This window comes from Equus asinus, chromosome 1 (genome assembly GCF_041296235.1).
Source record: "Equus asinus isolate D_3611 breed Donkey chromosome 1, EquAss-T2T_v2, whole genome shotgun sequence".
NCBI classification, from domain to species: domain Eukaryota; kingdom Metazoa; phylum Chordata; class Mammalia; order Perissodactyla; family Equidae; genus Equus; species Equus asinus.
This window is the reverse complement of record NC_091790.1, coordinates 63,068,214-63,091,139: the sequence shown is the minus strand read 5'-3', so window position 1 is coordinate 63,091,139 and position 22,926 is coordinate 63,068,214.

Here is a 22,926-nt window from a genome sequence, read left to right as displayed (position 1 = left end):
AGGCACCAAAGCATCTTGCTTCCAGCTCTTTGGGAAGCTAAGAAACAACTCGCTCGGCACAGTTCTCTTACAGCCTATCGGGAACATCTCTTACAAAGGCCTGTGAAACGCAGTTTCTTTGCAGGCTGATCTGGCTGAATTAGTTCTTCTGCACTGGGTGTGCTACGTTGCCCTTGAGCTTCAAGGCACAAAGTGCTGAATTGTTTCCAAAGGTGGAGATAGGGCCCAAAGCGTCTTGCTTCCAGCTCTTTGGGAAGCTAAGAAACAACTCGCTCTGCACAGTGCTCTTACAGCCTACTGCGAACATCTCTTACAAAGGCCTGTGAAACGCAGTTTCTCTGCAGTCCTGACCTGGCTGAAGTAGAACTTATGCTGTGGGAGGGCTACATTGCTCTAGAGCTTCAAGGCTGAAAGCCCTGCCTTGTTTCCAAAGGGAAAGATACGCCAAAAAGCATATTGCTTCCAGTTCTTTGGGAAGCTAAGAAACTAATCGCTCTGCACAGTGTTCTTACAGCCTACTGGGAACATCTCTTACAAATGCCTGTTAAACGCAGTTTCTTTGCAGTGCTGATCTGGGTGAAGTAGAACTTCTGCCCTGGGTATGCTACATTGCCCTAGAGCTTCAAGGCGCAAAGCCCTGCCTTGTTCCCAAAGGGGGCGATAGGCCCCAAATCATCTTGCATCCAGCTCTTTGGGAAGCTAAGAAACAACTCGCTCTGCACAGTGCTCTTACAGGCTACCTGGAACATCTCTTACAAAGGCCTGTGAAACGCATTTTCTTCGCTGCCCTGATCTGGCTGACGTTGAACTTCTGCTCTGCCGTGTGCTGCATTGCCCACATGATGCAAGGCGCAAAGTCCTGCCTTGTTTGCGAATGGGGAGATAGGCCCCAAAGCATCTTGCTTCCAGCTCTTTCGGAAGCTAAGAAACAACTCTCTCTGCACAGTGCTCTTACAGCCTACAGGGAACATCTCTTACAAAGGCCTGTGAAACGCAATTTCATTCTAGGCCTCCTCTGGCTGAAGTAGACATTTTGCTCTGCCATGTGCTACATTGCCCTAGAGCTTCAAGACTGAAAGCCCTGCCTTGTTTCCAATGGGGAAGATAGGCCCCAAAGCATCTTGCTTCCAGCTCATTGGGAAGCTAAGAAACAACTCAGTCTGTACAGTGCTCTTACAGACAAGTGGGAACATCTCTTCCAAAGGCCTGTGAAACGCAGTTTCTTGGCAGGCCTGATCTGGCTGAAGTAGAACTTCTGCGGTGGGTGTGCTACTTTGCTCTAGGGCTTCAAGGCTGAAAGCCCTGCCTTGTTTCCAAAGGGAAAGATACGCCAAAAAGCATATTGCTTCCAGTTCTTTGGGAAGCTAAGAAACAAATCGCTCTGCACAGTGTTCTTACAGACTACTGGGAACATCTCTTACAAAGGCCTGTGAAACGCAGTTTCTTTGAAGGCCTGATGTATCTGAAGTAGAACTTCTGCTCTGGGTGTGCTACATTGCCCTAGAGATTCAAGGCCCACAGCCGTGCCTTGGTTAAAAAGGGGGAGATAGGCTCCAAAGCATCTTGCTTCCAGCTCTTTGGGAAGCTAAGAAACAACTCGCTCTGCACAGTGCTCTTACAGGCTACCTGGAACATCTCTTACAAAGGCCTGTGAAACGCATTTTCTTCGCTGCCCTGATCTGGCTGACGTTGAACTTCTGCTCTGCCGTGTGCTGCATTGCCCACATGATGCAAGGCGCAAAGTCCTGCCTTGTTTGCGAAGGGGGAGATAGGCCCCAAAGCATCTTGCCTCCAGCTCTTTGGGAAGCTAAGAAACAACTCTCTCTGCACAGTGCTCTTACAGCCTACCGGGAACATCTCTTACAAAGGCCTGTGAAACGCAACTTCATTCTAGGCCTACTGTGGCTGAAGTAGAACTTCTGCTCTGGGTCTGCTACATTGCCCTAGAGCTTCAAGACTCAAAGCCCTGCCTTGTTTCCAAAGGGGAAGATAGGCCCCAAAGCATCTTGCTTCCAGCTCATTTGGAAGCTAAGAAACAACTCAGTCTGCACAGTGCTCTTACAGACAACTGGGAACATCTCTTACAAAGGCCTGTGAAACGCATTTTCTTGGCAGGCCTGATCTGGCTGAAGTAGAACTCCTGCTCTCGTGTGCTACATTGCCCTAGAGCATCAAGGCACAAAAACCTGCCTTGTGTCCAAAGTGGGAGATAGATCCCAAAGCAACTTGCTTCCATCTCTTTGGGAAGCTATGAAACAACTCGCTCTGCACAGTGCTCTTACATCCTTCAGGGAAAATCTCATACAAAGGCCCGTGAAACGCAGTTTCTTTGAAGGCCTGATCTATCTGAAATAGAACTTCTGCTCTGGGTGTGCTACATTGCCCTAGAGCTTCAAGGCCCAAAGCCGTGCCTTGTTTCCAAAGGGGGAGATAGGCTCCAAAGCATCTTGCTTCCAGCTCTTTGGGAAGCTGAGAAGCAACTCGCTGTCCACAGTGCTCTTACAGCCTACCGGGAACATCTCTTACAAAGGCATGGGAAACGCAATTTCTTTGCAGGCCTGATCTGGATGAAGTATAACTTCTGCTCTGGCTGTGCTATATTGCCCTAGAGATTCAAGGCACAAAGTGCTGAATTGTTTAGAAACTTCTCAGATAGGCACCAAAGCATCTTGCTTCCAGCTCTTTGGGAAGCTAAGAAACAACTCGCTCGGCACAGTTCTCTTACAGCCTATCGGGAACATATCTTACAAAGGCCTGTGAAACGCAGTTTCTTTGCAGGCTGATCTGGCTGAATTAGTTCTTCTGCACTGGGTGTGCTACGTTGCCCTTGAGCTTCAAGGCACAAAGTGCTGAATTGTTTCCAAAGGTGGAGATAGGGCCCAAAGCGTCTTGCTTCCAGCTCTTTGGGAAGCTAAGAAACAACTCGCTCTGCACAGTGCTCTTACAGCCTACTGCGAACATCTCTTACAAAGGCCTGTGAAACGCAGTTTCTCTGCAGGCCTGACCTGGCTGAAGTAGAACTTATGCTGTGGGAGGGCTACATTGCTCTAGAGCTTCAAGGCTGAAAGCCCTGCCTTGTTTCCAAAGGGAAAGATACGCCAAAAAGCATATTGCTTCCAGTTCTTTGGGAAGCTAAGAAACAAATCGCTCTGCACAGTGTTCTTACAGCCTACTGGGAACATCTCTTACAAATGCCTGTGAAACGCAGTTTCTTTGCAGTGCTGATCTGGGTGAAGTAGAACTCCTGCTCTGGGTATGCTACATTGCCCTAGAGCTTCAAGGCGCAAAGCCCTGCCTTGTTCCCAAAGGGGGCGATAGGCCCCAAATCATCTTGCATCCAGCTCTTTGGGAAGCTAAGAAACAACTCGCTCTGCACAGTGCTCTTACAGGCTACCTGGAACATCTCTTACAAAGGCCTGTGAAACGCATTTTCTTCGCTGCCCTGATCTGGCTGACGTTGAACTTCTGCTCTGCCGTGTGCTGCATTGCCCACATGATGCAAGGCGCAAAGTCCTGCCTTGTTTGCGAATGGGGAGATAGGCCCCAAAGCATCTTGCTTCCAGCTCTTTCGGAAGCTAAGAAACAACTCTCTCTGCACAGTGCTCTTACAGCCTACAGGGAACATCTCTTACAAAGGCCTGTGAAACGCAATTTCATTCTAGGCCTCCTCTGGCTGAAGTAGACATTTTACTCTGCCATGTGCTACATTGCCCTAGAGCTTCAAGACTGAAAGCCCTGCCTTGTTTCCAAAGGGGAAGATAGGCCCCAAAGCATCTTGCTTCCAGCTCTTTCGGAAGCTAAGAAACAACTCTCTCTGCACAGTGCTCTTACAGCCTACAGGGAACATCTCTTACAAAGGCCTGTGAAACGCAATTTCATTCTAGGCCTCCTCTGGCTGAAGTAGACATTTTGCTCTGCCATGTGCTACATTGCCCTAGAGCTTCAAGACTGAAAGCCCTGCCTTGTTTCCAAAGGGGAAGATAGGCCCCAAAGCATCTTGCTTCCAGCTCATTGGGAAGCTAAGAAACAACTCAGTCTGTACAGTGCTCTTACAGACAAGTGGGAACATCTCTTCCAAAGGCCTGTGAAACGCAGTTTCTTGACAGGCCTGATCTGGCTGAAGTAGAACTTCTGCGGTGGGTGTGCTACTTTGCTCTAGGGCTTCAAGGCTGAAAGCCCTGCCTTGTTTCCAAAGGGAAAGATACGCCAAAAAGCATATTGCTTCCAGTTCTTTGGGAAGCTAAGAAACAAATCGCTCTGCACAGTGTTCTTACAGACTACTGGGAACATCTCTTACAAAGGCCCGTGAAACGCAGTTTCTTTGAAGGCCTGATGTATCTGAAGTAGAACTTCTGCTCTGGGTGTGCTACATTGCCCTAGAGATTCAAGGCCCACAGCCGTGCCTTGGTTAAAAAGGGGGAGATAGGCTCCAAAGCATCTTGCTTCCAGCTCTTTGGGAAGCTAAGAAACAACTTGCTCTGCACAGTGCTCTTACAGGCTACCTGGAACATCTCTTACAAAGGCCTGTGAAACGCATTTTCTTCGCTGCCCTGATCTGGCTGACGTTGAACTTCTGCTCTGCCGTGTGCTGCATTGCCCACATGATGCAAGGCGCAAAGTCCTGCCTTGTTTGCGAAGGGGGAGATAGGCCCCAAAGCATCTTGCTTCCAGCTCTTTCGGAAGCTAAGAAACAACTCGCTCTGCACAGTGCTCTTACAGCCTACCGGGAACATCTCTTACAAAGGCCTGTGAAACGCAATTTCATTCTAGGCCTCCTCTGGCTGAAGTAGACATTTTGCTCTGCCATGTGCTACATTGCCCTAGAGCTTCAAGACTCAAAGCCCTGCCTTGTTTCCAAAGGGGAAGATAGGCCCCAAAGCATCTTGCTTCCAGCTCATTGGGAAGCTAAGAAACAACTCAGTCTGTACAGTGCTCTTACAGACAACTGGGAACATCTCTTCCAAAGGCCTGTGAAACGCAGTTTCTTGGCAGGCCTGATCTGGCTGAAGTAGAACTTCTGCGGTGGGTGTGCTACATTGCTCTAGAGCTTCAAGGCTGAAAGCCCTGCCTTGTTTCCAAAGGGAAAGATACGCCAAAAAGCATATTGCTTCCAGTTCTTTAGGAAGCTAAGAAACAAATCGCTCTGCACAGTGTTCTTACAGACTACTGGGAACATCTCTTACAAAGGCCCGTGAAACGCAGTTTCTTTGAAGGCCTGATCTATCTGAAGTAGAACTTCTGCTCTGGGTGTGCTACATTGCCCTAGAGATTCAAGGCCCACAGCTGTGCCTTGTTTCCAAAGGGGGAGATAGGCTCCAAAGCATCTTGCTTCCAGCTCTTTGGGAAGCTAAGAAACAACTCGCTCTGCACAGTTTTCTTACAGCCTATCGGGAACATCTCTTACAAAGGCCTGTGAAACGCAGTTTCTTTGCAGGCCTCATCTGGCTGAAGTAGTTCTTCTGCTCCGGGTGTGCTACGTTGCCCTTGAGCTTCAAGGCACAAAGTGCTGAATTGTTTCCAAAGGTGGAGATAGGCCCCAAAGCGTCTTGCTTCCAGCTCTCAGGGAAGCTAAGAAACAACTCGCTCTGCACAGAGCTCTTACAGACTACCGGGATCATCTCTTCCAAAGGCCTGTGAAACGCATTTTCTTCGCTGCCCTGATCTGGCTGACGTTGAACTTCTGCTCTGCCGTGTGCTGCATTGCCCAGGAGATGCAAGGCACAAAGTCCTGCCTTGTTTGCGAAGGGGGAGATAGGCCCCAAAGCATCTTGCTTCCAGCTCTTTGGGAAGCTAAGAAACAACTCTCTCTGCACAGTGCTCTTACAGCCTACCGGGAACATCTCTTACAAAGGCCTGTGAAACGCAATTTCATTCTAGGCCTACTCTGGCTGAAGTAGAACTTCTGCTCTGGGTCTGCTACATTGCCCTAGAGCTTCAAGACTCAAAGCCCTGCCTTGTTTCCAAAGGGGAAGATAGGCCCCAAAGCATCTTGCTTCCAGCTCATTGGGAAGCTAAGAAACTACTCAGTCTGCACAGTGCTCTTACAGACAACTGGGAACATCTCTTACAAAGGCCTGTGAAACGCATTTTCTTGGCAGGCCTGATCTGGCTGAAGTAGAACTCCTGCTCTCGTGTGCTACATTGCCCTAGAGCATCAAGGCACAAAAACCTGCCTTGTGTCCAAAGTGGGAGATAGATCCCAAAGCAACTTGCTTCCATCTCTTTGGGAAGCTATGAAACAACTCGCTCTGCACAGTGCTCTTACATCCTTCAGGGAAAATCTCATACAAAGGCCCGTGAAACGCAGTTTCTTTGAAGGCCTGATCTATCTGAAATAGAACTTCTGCTCTGGGTGTGCTACATTGCCCTAGAGCTTCAAGGCCCAAAGCTGTGCCTTGTTTCCAAAGGGGGAGATAGGCTCCAAAGCATCTTGCTTCCAGCTCTTTGGGAAGCTGAGAAACAACTCGCTGTCCACAGTGCTCTTACAGCCTACCAGAACATCTCTTACAAAGGCCTGTGAAACGCAATTTCTTTGCAGGCCTGATCTGGCTTAAGTATAACTTCTGCTCTGGCTGTGCTATATTGCCCTAGAGATTCAAGGCACAAAGTGCTGAATTGTTTAGAAACTTGTCAGATTGGCACCAAAGCATCTTGCTTCCAGCTCTTTGGGAAGCTAAGAAACAACTCGCTCGGCACAGTTCTCTTACAGCCTATCGGGAACATCTCTTACAAAGGCCTGTGAAACGCAGTTTCTTTGCAGGCCTGATCTATCTGAAGTAGAACTTCTGCTCTGGGTGTGCTACATTGCCCTAGAGATTCAAGGCACAAAGTGCTGAATTGTTTCCAAAGGTGGAGATAGGCCCCAAAGCATCTTGCTTCCAGCTCTTTGTGGAGCTAAGAAACAACTCGCTCTGCACAGTGCTCTTACAGCCTACTGCGAACATCTCTTACAAAGGCCTGTGAAACGCAGTTTCTTTGCAGGCCTGATATGGGTGAAGTAGAACTCCTGCTCTGGGTATGCTACATTGCCCTAGAGCTTCAAGGCGCAAAAGCCTGCCTTGTTCCCAAAGGGGGCGATAGGCCCCAAATCATCTTGCATCCAGCTCTTTGGGAAGCGAAGAACCAACTCGCTCTGCACAGTGCTCTTACAGGCTACCTGGAACATCTCTTACAAAGGCCTGTGAAACGCATTTTCTTCGCTGCCCTGATCTGGCTGACGTTGAACTTCTGCTCTGCCGTGTGCTATATTGCCCTAGAGATTCAAGGCACAAAGTGCTGAATTGTTTAGAAAGTTCTCAGATAGGCACGAAAGCATCTTGCTTCCAGCTCTTTGGGAAGCTAAGAAACAACTCGCTCTGCACAGTGCTCTTACAGCCTACTGCGAACATCTCTTACAAAGGCCTGTGAAACGCAGTTTCTCTGCAGGCCTGACCTGGCTGAAGTAGAACTTATGCTGTGGGAGGGCTACATTGCTCTAGAGCTTCAAGGCTGAAAGCCCTGCCTTGTTTCCAAAGGGAAAGATACGCCAAAAAGCATATTGCTTCCAGTTCTTTGGGAAGCTAAGAAACAAATCGCTCTGCACAGTGTTCTTACAGCCTACTGGGAACATCTCTTACAAATGCCTGTTAAACGCAGTTTCTTTGCAGAGCTGATCTGGGTGAAGTAGAACTCCTGCTCTGGGTATGCTACATTGCCCTAGAGCTTCAAGGCGCAAAGCCCTGCCTTGTTCCCAAAGGGGGCGATAGGCCCCAAATCATCTTGCATCCAGCTCTTTGGGAAGCTAAGAAACAACTCGCTCTGCACAGTGCTCTTACAGGCTACCTGGAACATCTCTTACAAAGGCCTGTGAAACGCATTTTCTTCGCTGCCCTGATCTGGCTGACGTTGAACTTCTGCTCTGCCGTGTGCTGCATTGCCCACATGATGCAAGGCGCAAAGTCCTGCCTTGTTTGCGAAGGGGGAGATAGGCCCCAAAGCATCTTGCTTCCAGCTCTTTCGGAAGCTAAGAAACAACTCGCTCTGCACAGTGCTCTTACAGCCTACCGGGAACATCTCTTACAAAGGCCTGTGAAACGCAATTTCATTCTAGGCCTCCTCTGGCTGAAGTAGACATTTTGCTCTGCCATGTGCTACATTGCCCTAGAGCTTCAAGACTCAAAGCCCTGCCTTGTTTCCAAAGGGGAAGATAGGCCCCAAAGCATCTTGCTTCCAGCTCATTGGGAAGCTAAGAAACAACTCAGTCTGTACAGTGCTCTTACAGACAAGTGGGAACATCTCTTCCAAAGGCCTGTGAAACGCAGTTTCTTGGCAGGCCTGATCTGGCTGAAGTAGAACTTCTGCGGTGGGTGTGCTACATTGCTCTAGAGCTTCAAGGCTGAAAGCCCTGCCTTGTTTCCAAAGGGAAAGATACGCCAAAAAGCATATTGCTGCCAGTTCTTTGGGAAGCTAAGAAACAAATCGCTCTGCACAGTGTTCTTACAGACTACTGGGAACATCTCTTACAAAGGCCCGTGAAACGCAGTTTCTTTGAAGGCCTGATCTATCTGAAGTAGAACTTCTGCTCTGGGTGTGCTACATTGCCCTAGAGATTCAAGGCCCACAGCTGTGCCTTGTTTCCAAAGGGGGAGATAGGCTCCAAAGCATCTTGCTTCCAGCTCTTTGGGAAGCTAAGAAACAACTCGCTCTGCACAGTTTTCTTACAGCCTATCGGGAACATCTCTTACAAAGGCCTGTGAAACGCAGTTTCTTTGCAGGCCTCATCTGGCTGAAGTAGTTCTTCTGCTCCGGGTGTGCTACGTTGCCCTTGAGCTTCAAGGCACAAAGTGCTGAATTGTTTCCAAAGGCGGAGATAGGCTCCAAAGCGTCTTGCTTCCAGCTCTCAGGGAAGCTAAGAAACAACTCGCTCTGCACAGAGCTCTTACAGACTACCGGGATCATCTCTTCCAAAGGCCTGTGAAACGCATTTTCTTCGCTGCCCTGATCTGGCTGACGTTGAACTTCTGCTCTGCCGTGTGCTGCATTGCCCAGGAGATGCAAGGCACAAAGTCCTGCCTTGTTTGCGAAGGGGGAGATACGCCCCAAAGCATCTTGCTTCCAGCTCTTTGGGAAGCTAAGAAACAACTCTCTCTGCACAGTGCTCTTACAGCCTACCGGGAACATCTCTTACAAAGGCCTGTGAAACGCAATTTCATTCTAGGCCTCCTCTGGCTGAAGTAGAACTTCTGCTCTTGGTCTGCTACATTGCCCTAGAGCTTCAAGACTCAAAGCCCTGCCTTGTTTCCAAAGGGGAAGACAGGCCCCAAAGCATCTTGCTTCCAGCTCCTTGGGAAGCTAAGAAACAACTCAGTCTGCACAGTGCTCTTACAGACAACTGGGAACATCTCTTCCAAAGGCCTGTGAAATGCAGTTTCTTGGCAGGCCTGATCTGGCTGAAGTAGAACTTCTGCTGTGGGTGTGCTACATTGCTCTGGAGCTTCAAGGCTGAAAGCCCTGCCTTGTTTCCAAAGGGAAAGATACGCCAAAAAGCATATTGCTTCCAGTTCTTTGGGAAGCTAAGAAACAAATCGCTCTGCACAGTGTTCTTGCAGCCTACTGGGAACATCTCTTACAAATGCCTGTGAAACGCAGTTTCTTTGCAGAGCTAATCTGGGTGAAGTAGAACTCCTGCTCTGGGTATGCTACATTGCCCTAGTTCTTCAAGGCGCAAAGCCCTGCCTTGTTCCCAAAGGGGGCGATAGGCCCCAAATCATCTTGCATCCAGCTCTTTGGGAAGCTAAGAAACAACTCGCTCTGCACAGTGCTCTTACAGGCTACCTGGAACATCTCTTACAAAGGCCTGTGAAACGCATTTTCTTCGCTGCCCTGATCTGGCTGACGTTGAACTACTGCTCTGCCGTGTGCTGCATTGCCCACATGATGCAAGGCGCAAAGTCCTGCCTTGTTTGCGAATGGGGAGATAGGCCCCAAAGCATCTTGCTTCCAGCTCTTTGGGAAGCTAAGAAACAACTCGCTCTGCACAGTGCTCTTACAGCCTACCGGGAACATCTCTTACAAAGGCCTGTGAAACGCAATTTCATTCTGGGCCTCCTCTGGCTGAAGTAGAACTTCTGCTCTGCCATGTGCTACATTGCCCTAGAGCTTCAAGACTCAAAGCCCTGCCTTGTTTCCAAAGGGGAAGACAGGCCCCAAAGCATCTTGCTTCCAGCTCATTGGGAAGCTAAGAAACAACTCAGTCTGCACAGTGCTCTTACAGACAACTGGGAACATCTCTTCCAAAGGCCTGTGAAACGCAGTTTCTTGGCAGGCCTGATCTGGCTGAAGTAGAACTTCTGCGGTGGGTGTGCTACATTGCTCTAGAGCTTCAAGGCTGAAAGCCCTGCCTTGTTTCCAAAGGGAAAGATACGCCAAAAAGCATATTGCTTCCAGTTCTTTGGGAAGCTAAGAAACAAATCGCTCTGCACAGTGTTCTTACAGACTACTGGGAACATCTCTTACAAAGGCCCGTGAAACGCAGTTTCTTTGAAGGCCTGATCTATCTGAAGTAGAACTTCTGCTCTGGGTGTGCTACATTGCCCTAGAGCTTCAAGGCCCAAAGCCGTGCCTTGTTTCCAAAGGGGGAGATAGGCTCCAAAGCATCTTGCTTCCAGCTCTTTGGGAAGCTGAGAAACAACTCGCTGTCCACAGTGCTCTTACAGCCTACCGGGAACATCTCATACAAAGGCATGGGAAACGCAATTTCTTTGCAGGCCTGATCTGGCTGAAGTATAACTTCTGCTCTGGCTGTGCTATATTGCCCTAGAGATTCAAGGCACAAAGTGCTGAATTGTTTAGAAACTTCTCAGATAGGCACCAAAGCATCTTGCTTCCAGCTCTTTGGGAAGCTAAGAAACAACTCGCTCGGCACAGTTTTCTTACAGCCTATCGGGAACATCTCTTACAAAGGCCTGTGAAACGCAGTTTCTTTGCAGGCCTGATCTGGCTGAAGTAGTTCTTCTGCACTGGGTGTGCTACGTTGCCCTTGAGCTTCAAGGCACAAAGTGCTGAATTGTTTCCAAAGGCGGAGATAGGCCCCAAAGCGTCTTGCTTCCAGCTCTTTGGGAAGCTAAGAAACAACTCGCTCTGCACAGTGCTCTTACAGCCTACTGCGAACATCTCTTACAAAGGCCTGTGAAACGCAGTTTCTCTGCAGGCCTGCCCTGCTGAAGTAGAAGTTATGCTGTGGGAGGGCTACATTGCTCTAGAGCTTCAAGGCTGAAAGCCCTGCCTTGTTTCCAAAGGGAAAGATACGCCAAAAAGCATATTGCTTCCAGTTCTTTGGGAAGCTAAGAAACAAATCGCTCTGCACAGTGTTCTTACAGCCTACTGGGAACATCTCTTACAAAAGCCTGTGAAACGCAGTTTCTTTGCAGAGCTGATATGGGTGAAGTAGAACTCCTGCTCTGCCATGTGCTACATTGCCCTAGAGCTTCAAGACTCAAAGCCCTGCCTTGTTTCCAAAGGGGAAGACAGGCCCCAAAGCATCTTGCTTCCAGCTCATTGGGAAGCTAAGAAACAACTCAGTCTGCACAGTGCTCTTACAGACAACTGGGAACATCTCTTCCAAAGGCCTGTGAAATGCAGTTTCTTGGCAGGCCTGATCTGGCTGAAGTAGAACTTCTGCTGTGGGTGTGCTACATTGCTCTAGAGCTTCAAGGCTGAAAGCCCTGCCTTGTTTCCAAAGGGAAAGATACGCCAAAAAGCATATTGCTTCCAGTTCTTTGGGAAGCTAAGAAACAAATCGCTCTGCACAGTGTTCTTACAGACTACTGGGAACATCTCTTACAAAGGCCCGTGAAACGCAGTTTCTTTGAAGGCCTGATCTATCTGAAGTAGAACTTCTGCTCTGGGTGTGCTACATTGCCCTAGAGCTTCAAGGCCCAAAGCCGTGCCTTGTTTCCAAAGGGGGAGATAGGCTCCAAAGCATCTTGCTTCCAGCTCTTTGGGAAGCTAAGAAACAACTCGCTCTGCACAGTGCTCTTACAGGCTACCTGGAACATCTCTTACAAAGGCCTGTGAAACGCATTTTCTTCGCTGCCCTGATCTGGCTGACGTTGAACTACTGCTCTGCCCTGTGCTGCATTGCCCACATGATGCAAGGCGCAAAGTCCTGCCTTGTTTGCGAATGGGGATATAGGCCCCAAAGCATCTTGCTTCCAGCTCTTTCGGAAGCTGAGAAACAACTCGCTCTGCACAGTGCTCTTACAGCCTACCGGGAACATCTCTTACAAAGGCCTGCGAAACGCAATTTCATTCTGGGCCTCCTCTGGCTGAAGTAGAACTTCTGCTCTGCCATGTGCTACATTGCCCTAGAGCTTCAAGACTCAAAGCCCTGCCTTGTTTCCAAAGGGGAAGACAGGCCCCAAAGCATCTTGCTTCCAGCTCATTGGGAAGCTAAGAAACAACTCAGTCTGCACAGTGCTCTTACAGACAACTGGGAACATCTCTTCCAAAGGCCTGTGAAACGCAGTTTCTTGGCAGGCCTGATCTGGCTGAAGTAGAACTTCTGCGGTGGGTGTGCTACATTGCTCTAGAGCTTCAAGGCTGAAAGCCCTGCCTTGTTTCCAAAGGGAAAGATACGCCAAAAAGCATATTGCTTCCAGTTCTTTGGGAAGCTAAGAAACAAATCGCTCTGCACAGTTTTCTTACAGACTACTTGGAACATCTCTTACAAAGGCCCGTGAAACGCAGTTTCTTTGAAGGCCTGATCTATCTGAAGTAGAACTTCTGCTCTGGGTGTGCTACATTGCCCTAGAGCTTCAAGGCCCAAAGCCGTGCCTTGTTTCCAAAGGGGGAGATAGGCTCCAAAGCATCTTGCTTCCAGCTCTTTGGGAAGCTGAGAAACAACTCGCTGTCCACAGTGCTCTTACAGCCTACCGGGAACATCTCATACAAAGGCATGGGAAACGCAATTTCTTTGCAGGCCTGATCTGGCTGAAGTATAACTTCTGCTCTGGCTGTGCTATATTGCCCTAGAGATTCAAGGCACAAAGTGCTGAATTGTTTAGAAACTTCTCAGATAGGCACCAAAGCATCTTGCTTCCAGCTCTTTGGGAAGCTAAGAAACAACTCGCTCGGCACAGTTTTCTTACAGCCTATCGGGAACATCTCTTACAAAGGCCTGTGAAACGCAGTTTCTTTGCAGGCCTGATCTGGCTGAAGTAGTTCTTCTGCACTGGGTGTGCTACGTTGCCCTTGAGCTTCAAGGCACAAAGTGCTGAATTGTTTCCAAAGGCGGAGATAGGCCCCAAAGCGTCTTGCTTCCAGCTCTTTGGGAAGCTAAGAAACAACTCGCTCTGCACAGTGCTCTTACAGCCTACTGCGAACATCTCTTACAAAGGCCTGTGAAACGCAGTTTCTCTGCAGGCCTGACCTGGCTGAAGTAGAAGTTATGCTGTGGGAGGGCTACATTGCTCTAGAGCTTCAAGGCTGAAAGCCCTGCCTTGTTTCCAAAGGGAAAGATACGCCAAAAAGCATATTGCTTCCAGTTCTTTGGGAAGCTAAGAAACAAATCGCTCTGCACAGTGTTCTTACAGCCTACTGGGAACATCTCTTACAAAAGCCTGTGAAACGCAGTTTCTTTGCAGAGCTGATATGGGTGAAGTAGAACTCCTGCTCTGCCATGTGCTACATTGCCCTAGAGCTTCAAGACTCAAAGCCCTGCCTTGTTTCCAAAGGGGAAGACAGGCCCCAAAGCATCTTGCTTCCAGCTCATTGGGAAGCTAAGAAACAACTCAGTCTGCACAGTGCTCTTACAGACAACTGGGAACATCTCTTCCAAAGGCCTGTGAAATGCAGTTTCTTGGCAGGCCTGATCTGGCTGAAGTAGAACTTCTGCTGTGGGTGTGCTACATTGCTCTAGAGCTTCAAGGCTGAAAGCCCTGCCTTGTTTCCAAAGGGAAAGATACGCCAAAAAGCATATTGCTTCCAGTTCTTTGGGAAGCTAAGAAACAAATCGCTCTGCACAGTGTTCTTACAGACTACTGGGAACATCTCTTACAAAGGCCCGTGAAACGCAGTTTCTTTGAAGGCCTGATCTATCTGAAGTAGAACTTCTGCTCTGGGTGTGCTACATTGCCCTAGAGCTTCAAGGCCCAAAGCCGTGCCTTGTTTCCAAAGGGGGAGATAGGCTCCAAAGCATCTTGCTTCCAGCTCTTTGGGAAGCTAAGAAACAACTCGCTCTGCACAGTGCTCTTACAGGCTACCTGGAACATCTCTTACAAAGGCCTGTGAAACGCATTTTCTTCGCTGCCCTGATCTGGCTGACGTTGAACTACTGCTCTGCCCTGTGCTGCATTGCCCACATGATGCAAGGCGCAAAGTCCTGCCTTGTTTGCGAATGGGGAGATAGGCCCCAAAGCATCTTGCTTCCAGCTCTTTCGGAAGCTGAGAAACAACTCGCTCTGCACAGTGCTCTTACAGCCTACCGGGAACATCTCTTACAAAGGCCTGCGAAACGCAATTTCATTCTGGGCCTCCTCTGGCTGAAGTAGAACTTCTGCTCTGCCATGTGCTACATTGCCCTAGAGCTTCAAGACTCAAAGCCCTGCCTTGTTTCCAAAGGGGAAGACAGGCCCCAAAGCATCTTGCTTCCAGCTCATTGGGAAGCTAAGAAACAACTCAGTCTGCACAGTGCTCTTACAGACAACTGGGAACATCTCTTCCAAAGGCCTGTGAAACGCAGTTTCTTGGCAGGCCTGATCTGGCTGAAGTAGAACTTCTGCGGTGGGTGTGCTACATTGCTCTAGAGCTTCAAGGCTGAAAGCCCTGCCTTGTTTCCAAAGGGAAAGATACGCCAAAAAGCATATTGCTTCCAGTTCTTTGGGAAGCTAAGAAACAAATCGCTCTGCACAGTGTTCTTACAGACTACTTGGAACATCTCTTACAAAGGCCCGTGAAACGCAGTTTCTTTGAAGGCCTGATCTATCTGAAGTAGAACTTCTGCTCTGGGTGTGCTACATTGCCCTAGAGCTTCAAGGCCCAAAGCCGTGCCTTGTTTCCAAAGGGGGAGATAGGCTCCAAAGCATCTTGCTTCCAGCTCTTTGGGAAGCTGAGAAACAACTCGCTGTCCACAGTGCTCTTACAGCCTACCGGGAACATCTCATACAAAGGCATGGGAAACGCAATTTCTTTGCAGGCCTGATCTGGCTGAAGTATAACTTCTGCTCTGGCTGTGCTATATTGCCCTAGAGATTCAAGGCACAAAGTGCTGAATTGTTTAGAAACTTCTCAGATAGGCACCAAAGCATCTTGCTTCCAGCTCTTTGGGAAGCTAAGAAACAACTCGCTCGGCACAGTTTTCTTACAGCCTATCGGGAACATCTCTTACAAAGGCCTGTGAAACGCAGTTTCTTTGCAGGCCTGATCTGGCTGAAGTAGTTCTTCTGCACTGGGTGTGCTACGTTGCCCTTGAGCTTCAAGGCACAAAGTGCTGAATTGTTTCCAAAGGCGGAGATAGGCCCCAAAGCGTCTTGCTTCCAGCTCTTTGGGAAGCTAAGAAACAACTCGCTCTGCACAGTGCTCTTACAGCCTACTGCGAACATCTCTTACAAAGGCCTGTGAAACGCAGTTTCTCTGCAGGCCTGACCTGGCTGAAGTAGAAGTTATGCTGTGGGAGGGCTACATTGCTCTAGAGCTTCAAGGCTGAAAGCCCTGCCTTGTTTCCAAAGGGAAAGATACGCCAAAAAGCATATTGCTTCCAGTTCTTTGGGAAGCTAAGAAACAAATCGCTCTGCACAGTGTTCTTACAGCCTACTGGGAACATCTCTTACAAAAGCCTGTGAAACGCAGTTTCTTTGCAGAGCTGATATGGGTGAAGTAGAACTCCTGCTCTGGGTATGCTACATTGCCCTAGAGCTTCAAGGCGCAAAGCCCTGCCTTGTTCCCAAAGGGGGCGATAGGCCCCAAATCATCTTACATCCAGCTCTTTGGGAAGCTAAGAAACAACTCGCTCTGCACAGTGCTCTTACAGGCTACCTGGAACATGTCTTACAAAGGCCTGTGAAACGCATTTTCTTCGCTGCCCTGATCTGGCTGACGTTGAACTACTGCTCTGCCGTGTGCTGCATTGTCCACATGATGCAAGGCGCAAAGTCCTGCCTTGTTTGCGAATGGGGAGATAGGCCCCAAAGCATCTTGCTTCCAGCTCTTTCGGAAGCTAAGAAACAACTCGCTCTGCACAGTGCTCTTACAGCCTACCGGGAACATCTCTTACAAAGGCCTGTGAAACGCAATTTCATTCTGGGCCTCCTCTGGCTGAAGTAGAACTTCTGCTCTGCCATGTGCTACATTGCCCTAGAGCTTCAAGACTCAAAGCCCTGCCTTGTTTCCAAAGGGGAAGACAGGCCCCAAAGCATCTTGCTTCCAGCTCATTGGGAAGCTAAGAAACAACTCAGTCTGCACAGTGCTCTTACAGACAACTGGGAACATCTCTTCCAAAGGCCTGTGAAATGCAGTTTCTTGGCAAGCCTGATCTGGCTGAAGTAGAACTTCTGCTGTGGGTGTGCTACATTGCTCTAGAGCTTCAAGGCTGAAAGCCCTGCCTTGTTTCCAAAGGGAAAGATACGCCAAAAAGCATATTGCTTCCAGTTCTTTGGGAAGCTAAGAAACAAATCGCTCTGCACAGTGTTCTTACAGACTACTGGGAACATCTCTTACAAAGGCCCGTGAAACGCAGTTTCTTTGAAGGCCTGATCTATCTGAAGTAGAACTTCTGCTCTGGGTGTGCTACATTGCCCTAGAGCTTCAAGGCCCAAAGCCGTGCCTTGTTTCCAAAGGGGGAGATAGGCTCCAAAGCATCTTGCTTCCAGCTCTTTGGGAAGCTAAGAAACAACTCGCTCTGCACAGTGCTCTTACAGGCTACCTGGAACATCTCTTACAAAGGCCTGTGAAACGCATTTTCTTCGCTGCCCTGATCTGGCTGACGTTGAACTACTGCTCTGCCCTGTGCTGCATTGCCCACATGATGCAAGGCGCAAAGTCCTGCCTTGTTTGCGAATGGGGAGATAGGCCCCAAAGCATCTTGCTTCCAGCTCTTTCGGAAGCTGAGAAACAACTCGCTCTGCACAGTGCTCTTACAGCCTACCGGGAACATCTCTTACAAAGGCCTGTGAAACGCAATTTCATTCTAGGCCTCCTCTGGCTGAAGTAGAACTTCTGCTCTTGGTCTGCTACATTGCCGTAGAGCTTCAAGACTCAAAGCCCTGCCTTGTTTCCAAAGGAGAAGATAGGCCCCAAAGCATCTTGCTTCCAGCTCATTGGGAAGCTAAGAAACAACTCAGTCTGCACAGTGCTCTTACAGACAACTGGGAACATCTCTTCCAAAGGCCTGTGAAATGCAGTTTCTTGGCACGCCTGATCTGGCTGAAGTAGAACTTCTGCTGTGGGTGTGCTACATTGCTCTAGAGCTTCAAGGCTGAAAGCCCTGCCTTGTTTCCAAAGGGAAAGATACGCCAAAAAGCATATTGCTTCCAGTTCTTTGGGAAGCTAAGAAACAAATCGCTCTGCACAGTGTTCTTACAGACTACTGGGAACATCTCTTACAAAGGCCCATGAAACGCAGTTTCTTTGAAGGCCTGATCTATCTGAAGTAGAACTTCTGCTCTGGGTGTGCTACATTGCCCTAGAGCTTCAAGGCCCAAAGCCGTGCCTTGTTTCCAAAGGGGGAGATAGGCTCCAAAGCATCTTGCTTCCAGCTCTTTGGGAAGCTGAGAAACAACTCGCTGTCCACAGTGCTCTTACAGCCTACCGGGAACACCTCTTACAAAGGCATGGGAAACGCAATTTCTTTGCAGGCCTGATCTGGCTGAAGTATAACTTCTGCTCTGGCTGTGCTATATTGCCCTAGAGATTCAAGGCACAAAGTGCTGAATTGTTTAGAAACTTCTCAGATAGGCACCAAAGCATCTTGCTTCCAGCTCTTTGGGAAACTAAGAAAAAACTCGCTCGGCACAGTTCTCTTACAGCCTATCGGGAACATCTCTTACAAAGGCCTGTGAAACGCAGTTTCTTTGCAGGCTGATCTGGCTGAAGTAGTTCTTCTGCACTGGGTGTGCTACGTTGCCCTTGAGCTTCAAGGCACAAAGTGCTGAATTGTTTCCAAAGGCGGAGATAGGCCCCAAAGCGTCTTGCTTCCAGCTCTTTGGGAAGCTAAGAAACAACTCGCTCTGCACAGTGCTCTTACAGCCTACGGCGAACATCTCTTACAAAGGCCTGTGAAACGCAGTTTCTCTGAAGGCCTGACCTGGCTGAAGTAGAACTTATGCTGTGGGAGGGCTACATTGCTCTAGAGCTTCAAGGCTGAAAGCCCTGCCTTGTTTCCAAAGGGAAAGATACGCCAAAAAGCATATTGCTTCCAGTTCTTTGGGAAGCTAAGAAACAAATCGCTCTGCACAGTGTTCTTACAGCCTACTGGGAACATCTCTTACAAATGCCTGTGAAACGCAGTTTCTTTGCAGAGCTGATCTGGGTGAAGTAGAACTCCTGCTCTGGGTATGCTACATTGCCCTAGAGCTTCAAGGCGCAAAGCCCTGCCTTGTTCCCAAAGGGGGCGATAGGCCCCAAATCATCTTGCATCCAGCTCTTTGGGAAGCTAAGAAACAACTCGCTCTGCACAGTGCTCTTACAGGCTACCTGGAACATCTCTTACAAAGGCCTGTGAAACGCATTTTCTTCGCTGCCCTGATCTGGCTGACGTTGAAATACTGCTCTGCCGTGTGCTGCATTGCCCACATGATGCAAGGCGCAAAGTCCTGCCTTGTTTGCGAATGGGGAGATAGGCCCCAAAGCATCTTGCTTCCAGCTCTTTCGGAAGCTAAGAAACAACTCGCTCTGCACAGTGCTCTTACAGCCTACCGGGAACATCTCTTACAAAGGCCTGTGAAACGCAATTTCATTCTGGGCCTCCTCTGGCTGAAGTAGAACTTCTGCTCTGCCATGTGCTACATTGCCCTAGAGCTTCAAGACTCAAAGCCCTGCCTTGTTTCCAAAGGGGAAGACAGGCCCCAAAGCATCTTGCTTCCAGCTCATTGGGAAGCTAAGAAACAACTCAGTCTGCACAGTGCTCTTACAGACAACTGGGAACATCTCTTCCAAAGGCCTGTGAAATGCAGTTTCTGGCAGGCCTGAACTGGCTGAAGTAGAACTTCTGCTGTGGGTGTGCTACATTGCTCTAGAGCTTCAAGGCTGAAAGCCCTGCCTTGTTTCCAAAGGGAAAGATACGCCAAAAAGCATATTGCTTCCAGTTCTTTGGGAAGCTAAGAAACAAATCGCTCTGCACAGTGTTCTTACAGACTACTGGGAACATCTCTTACAAAGGCCCGTGAAACGCAGTTTCTTTGAAGGCCTGATCTATCTGAAGTAGAACTTCTGCTCTGGGTGTGCTACATTGCCCTAGAGCTTCAAGGCCCAAAGCCGTGCCTTGTTTCCAAAGGGGGAGATAGGCTCCAAAGCATCTTGCTTCCAGCTCTTTGGGAAGCTAAGAAACAACTCGCTCTGCACAGTGCTCTTACAGGCTACCTGGAACATCTCTTACAAAGGCCTGTGAAACGCATTTTCTTCGCTGCCCTGATCTGGCTGACGTTGAACTACTGCTCTGCCCTGTGCTGCATTGCCCACATGATGCAAGGCGCAAAGTCCTGCCTTGTTTGCGAATGGGGAGATAGGCCCCAAAGCATCTTGCTTCCAGCTCTTTCGGAAGCTGAGAAACAACTCGCTCTGCACAGTGCTCTTACAGCCTACCGGGAACATCTCTTACAAAGGCCTGTGAAACGCAATTTCATTCTAGGCCTCCTCTGGCTGAAGTAGAACTTCTGCTCTTGGTCTGCTACATTGCCGTAGAGCTTCAAGACTCAAAGCCCTGCCTTGTTTCCAAAGGAGAAGATAGGCCCCAAAGCATCTTGCTTCCAGCTCATTGGGAAGCTAAGAAACAACTCAGTCTGCACAGTGCTCTTACAGACAACTGGGAACATCTCTTCCAAAGGCCTGTGAAATGCAGTTTCTTGGCAGGCCTGATCTGGCTGAAGTAGAACTTCTGCTGTGGGTGTGCTACATTGCTCTAGAGCTTCAAGGCTGAAAGCCCTGCCTTGTTTCCAAAGGGAAAGATACGCCAAAAAGCATATTGCTTCCAGTTCTTTGGGAAGCTAAGAAACAAATCGCTCTGCACAGTGTTCTTACAGACTACTGGGAACATCTCTTACAAAGGCCCATGAAACGCAGTTTCTTTGAAGGCCTGATCTATCTGAAGTAGAACTTCTGCTCTGGGTGTGCTACATTGCCCTAGAGCTTCAAGGCCCAAAGCCGTGCCTTGTTTCCAAAGGGGGAGATAGGCTCCAAAGCATCTTGCTTCCAGCTCTTTGGGAAGCTGAGAAACAACTCGCTGTCCACAGTGCTCTTACAGCCTACCGGGAACACCTCTTACAAAGGCATGGGAAACGCAATTTCTTTGCAGGCCTGATCAGGCTGAAGTATAACTTCTGCTCTGGCTGTGCTATATTGCCCTAGAGATTCAAGGCACAAAGTGCGGAATTGTTTAGAAACTTCTCAGATAGGCACCAAAGCATCTTGCTTCCAGCTCTTTGGGAAACTAAGAAAAAACTCGCTCGGCACAGTTCTCTTACAGCCTATCGGGAACATCTCTTACAAAGGCCTGTGAAACGCAGTTTCTTTGCAGGCTGATCTGGCTGAAGTAGTTCTTCTGCACTGGGTGTGCTACGTTGCCCTTGAGCTTCAAGGCACAAAGTGCTGAATTGTTTCCAAAGGCGGAGATAGGCCCCAAAGCGTCTTGCTTCCAGCTCTTTGGGAAGCTAAGAAACAACTCGCTCTGCACAGTGCTCTTACAGCCTACGGCGAACATCTCTTACAAAGGCCTGTGAAACGCAGTTTCTCTGAAGGCCTGACCTGGCTGAAGTAGAACTTATGCTGTGGGAGGGCTACATTGCTCTAGAGCTTCAAGGCTGAAAGCCCTGCCTTGTTTCCAAAGGGAAAGATACGCCAAAAAGCATATTGCTTCCAGTTCTTTGGGAAGCTAAGAAACAAATCGCTCTGCACAGTGTTCTTACAGCCTACTGGGAACATCTCTTACAAATGCCTGTGAAACGCAGTTTCTTTGCAGAGCTGATCTGGGTGAAGTAGAACTCCTGCTCTGGGTATGCTACATTGCCCTAGAGCTTCAAGGCGCAAAGCCCTGCCTTGTTCCCAAAGGGGGCGATAGGCCCCAAATCATCTTGCATCCAGCTCTTTGGGAAGCTAAGAAACAACTCGCTCTGCACAGTGCTCTTACAGGCTACCTGGAACATCTCTTACAAAGGCCTGTGAAACGCATTTTCTTCGCTGCCCTGATCTGGCTGACGTTGAACTACTGCTCTGCCGTGTGCTGCATTGCCCACATGATGCAAGGCGCAAAGTCCTGCCTTGTTTGCGAATGGGGAGATAGGCCCCAAAGCATCTTGCTTCCAGCTCTTTCGGAAGCTAAGAAACAACTCGCTCTGCACAGTGCTCTTACAGCCTACCGGGAACATCTCTTACAAAGGCCTGTGAAACGCAATTTCATTCTGGGCCTCCTCTGGCTGAAGTAGAACTTCTGCTCTGCCATGTGCTACATTGCCCTAGAGCTTCAAGACTCAAAGCCCTGCCTTGTTTCCAAAGGGGAAGACAGGCCCCAAAGCATCTTGCTTCCAGCTCATTGGGAAGCTAAGAAACAACTCAGTCTGCACAGTGCTCTTACAGACAACTGGGAACATCTCTTCCAAAGGCCTGTGAAATGCAGTTTCTTGGCAAGCCTGATCTGGCTGAAGTAGAACTTCTGCTGTGGGTGTGCTACATTGCTCTAGAGCTTCAAGGCTGAAAGCCCTGCCTTGTTTCCAAAGGGAAAGATACGCCAAAAAGCATATTGCTTCCAGTTCTTTGGGAAGCTAAGAAACAAATCGCTCTGCACAGTGTTCTTACAGACTACTGGGAACATCTCTTACAAAGGCCCGTGAAACGCAGTTTCTTTGAAGGCCTGATCTATCTGAAGTAGAACTTCTGCTCTGGGTGTGCTACATTGCCCTAGAGCTTCAAGGCCCAAAGCCGTGCCTTGTTTCCAAAGGGGGAGATAGGCTCCAAAGCATCTTGCTTCCAGCTCTTTGGGAAGCTAAGAAACAACTCGCTCTGCACAGTGCTCTTACAGGCTACCTGGACCATCTCTTACAAAGGCCTGTGAAACGCATTTTCTTCGCTGCCCTGATCTGGCTGACGTTGAACTACTGCTCTGCCCTGTGCTGCATTGCCCACATGATGCAAGGCGCAAAGTCCTGCCTTGTTTGCGAATGTGGAGATAGGCCCCAAAGCATCTTGCTTCCAGCTCTTTCGGAAGCTGAGAAACAACTCGCTCTGCACAGTGCTCTTACAGCCTACCGGGAACATCTCTTACAAAGGCCTGTGAAACTCAATTTCATTCTAGGCCTCCTCTGGCTGAAGTAGAACTTCTGCTCTTGGTCTGCTACATTGCCGTAGAGCTTCAAGACTCAAAGCCCTGCCTTGTTTCCAAAGGAGAAGATAGGCCCCAAAGCATCTTGCTTCCAGCTCATTGGGAAGCTAAGAAACAACTCAGTCTGCACAGTGCTCTTACAGACAACTGGGAACATCTCTTCCAAAGGCCTGTGAAATGCAGTTTCTTGGCAGGCCTGATCTGGCTGAAGTAGAACTTCTGCTGTGGGTGTGCTACATTGCTCTAGAGCTTCAAGGCTGAAAGCCCTGCCTTGTTTCCAAAGGGAAAGATACGCCAAAAAGCATATTGCTTCCAGTTCTTTGGGAAGCTAAGAAACAAATCGCTCTGCACAGTGTTCTTACAGACTACTGGGAACATCTCTTACAAAGGCCCATGTAACGCAGTTTCTTTGAAGGCCTGATCTA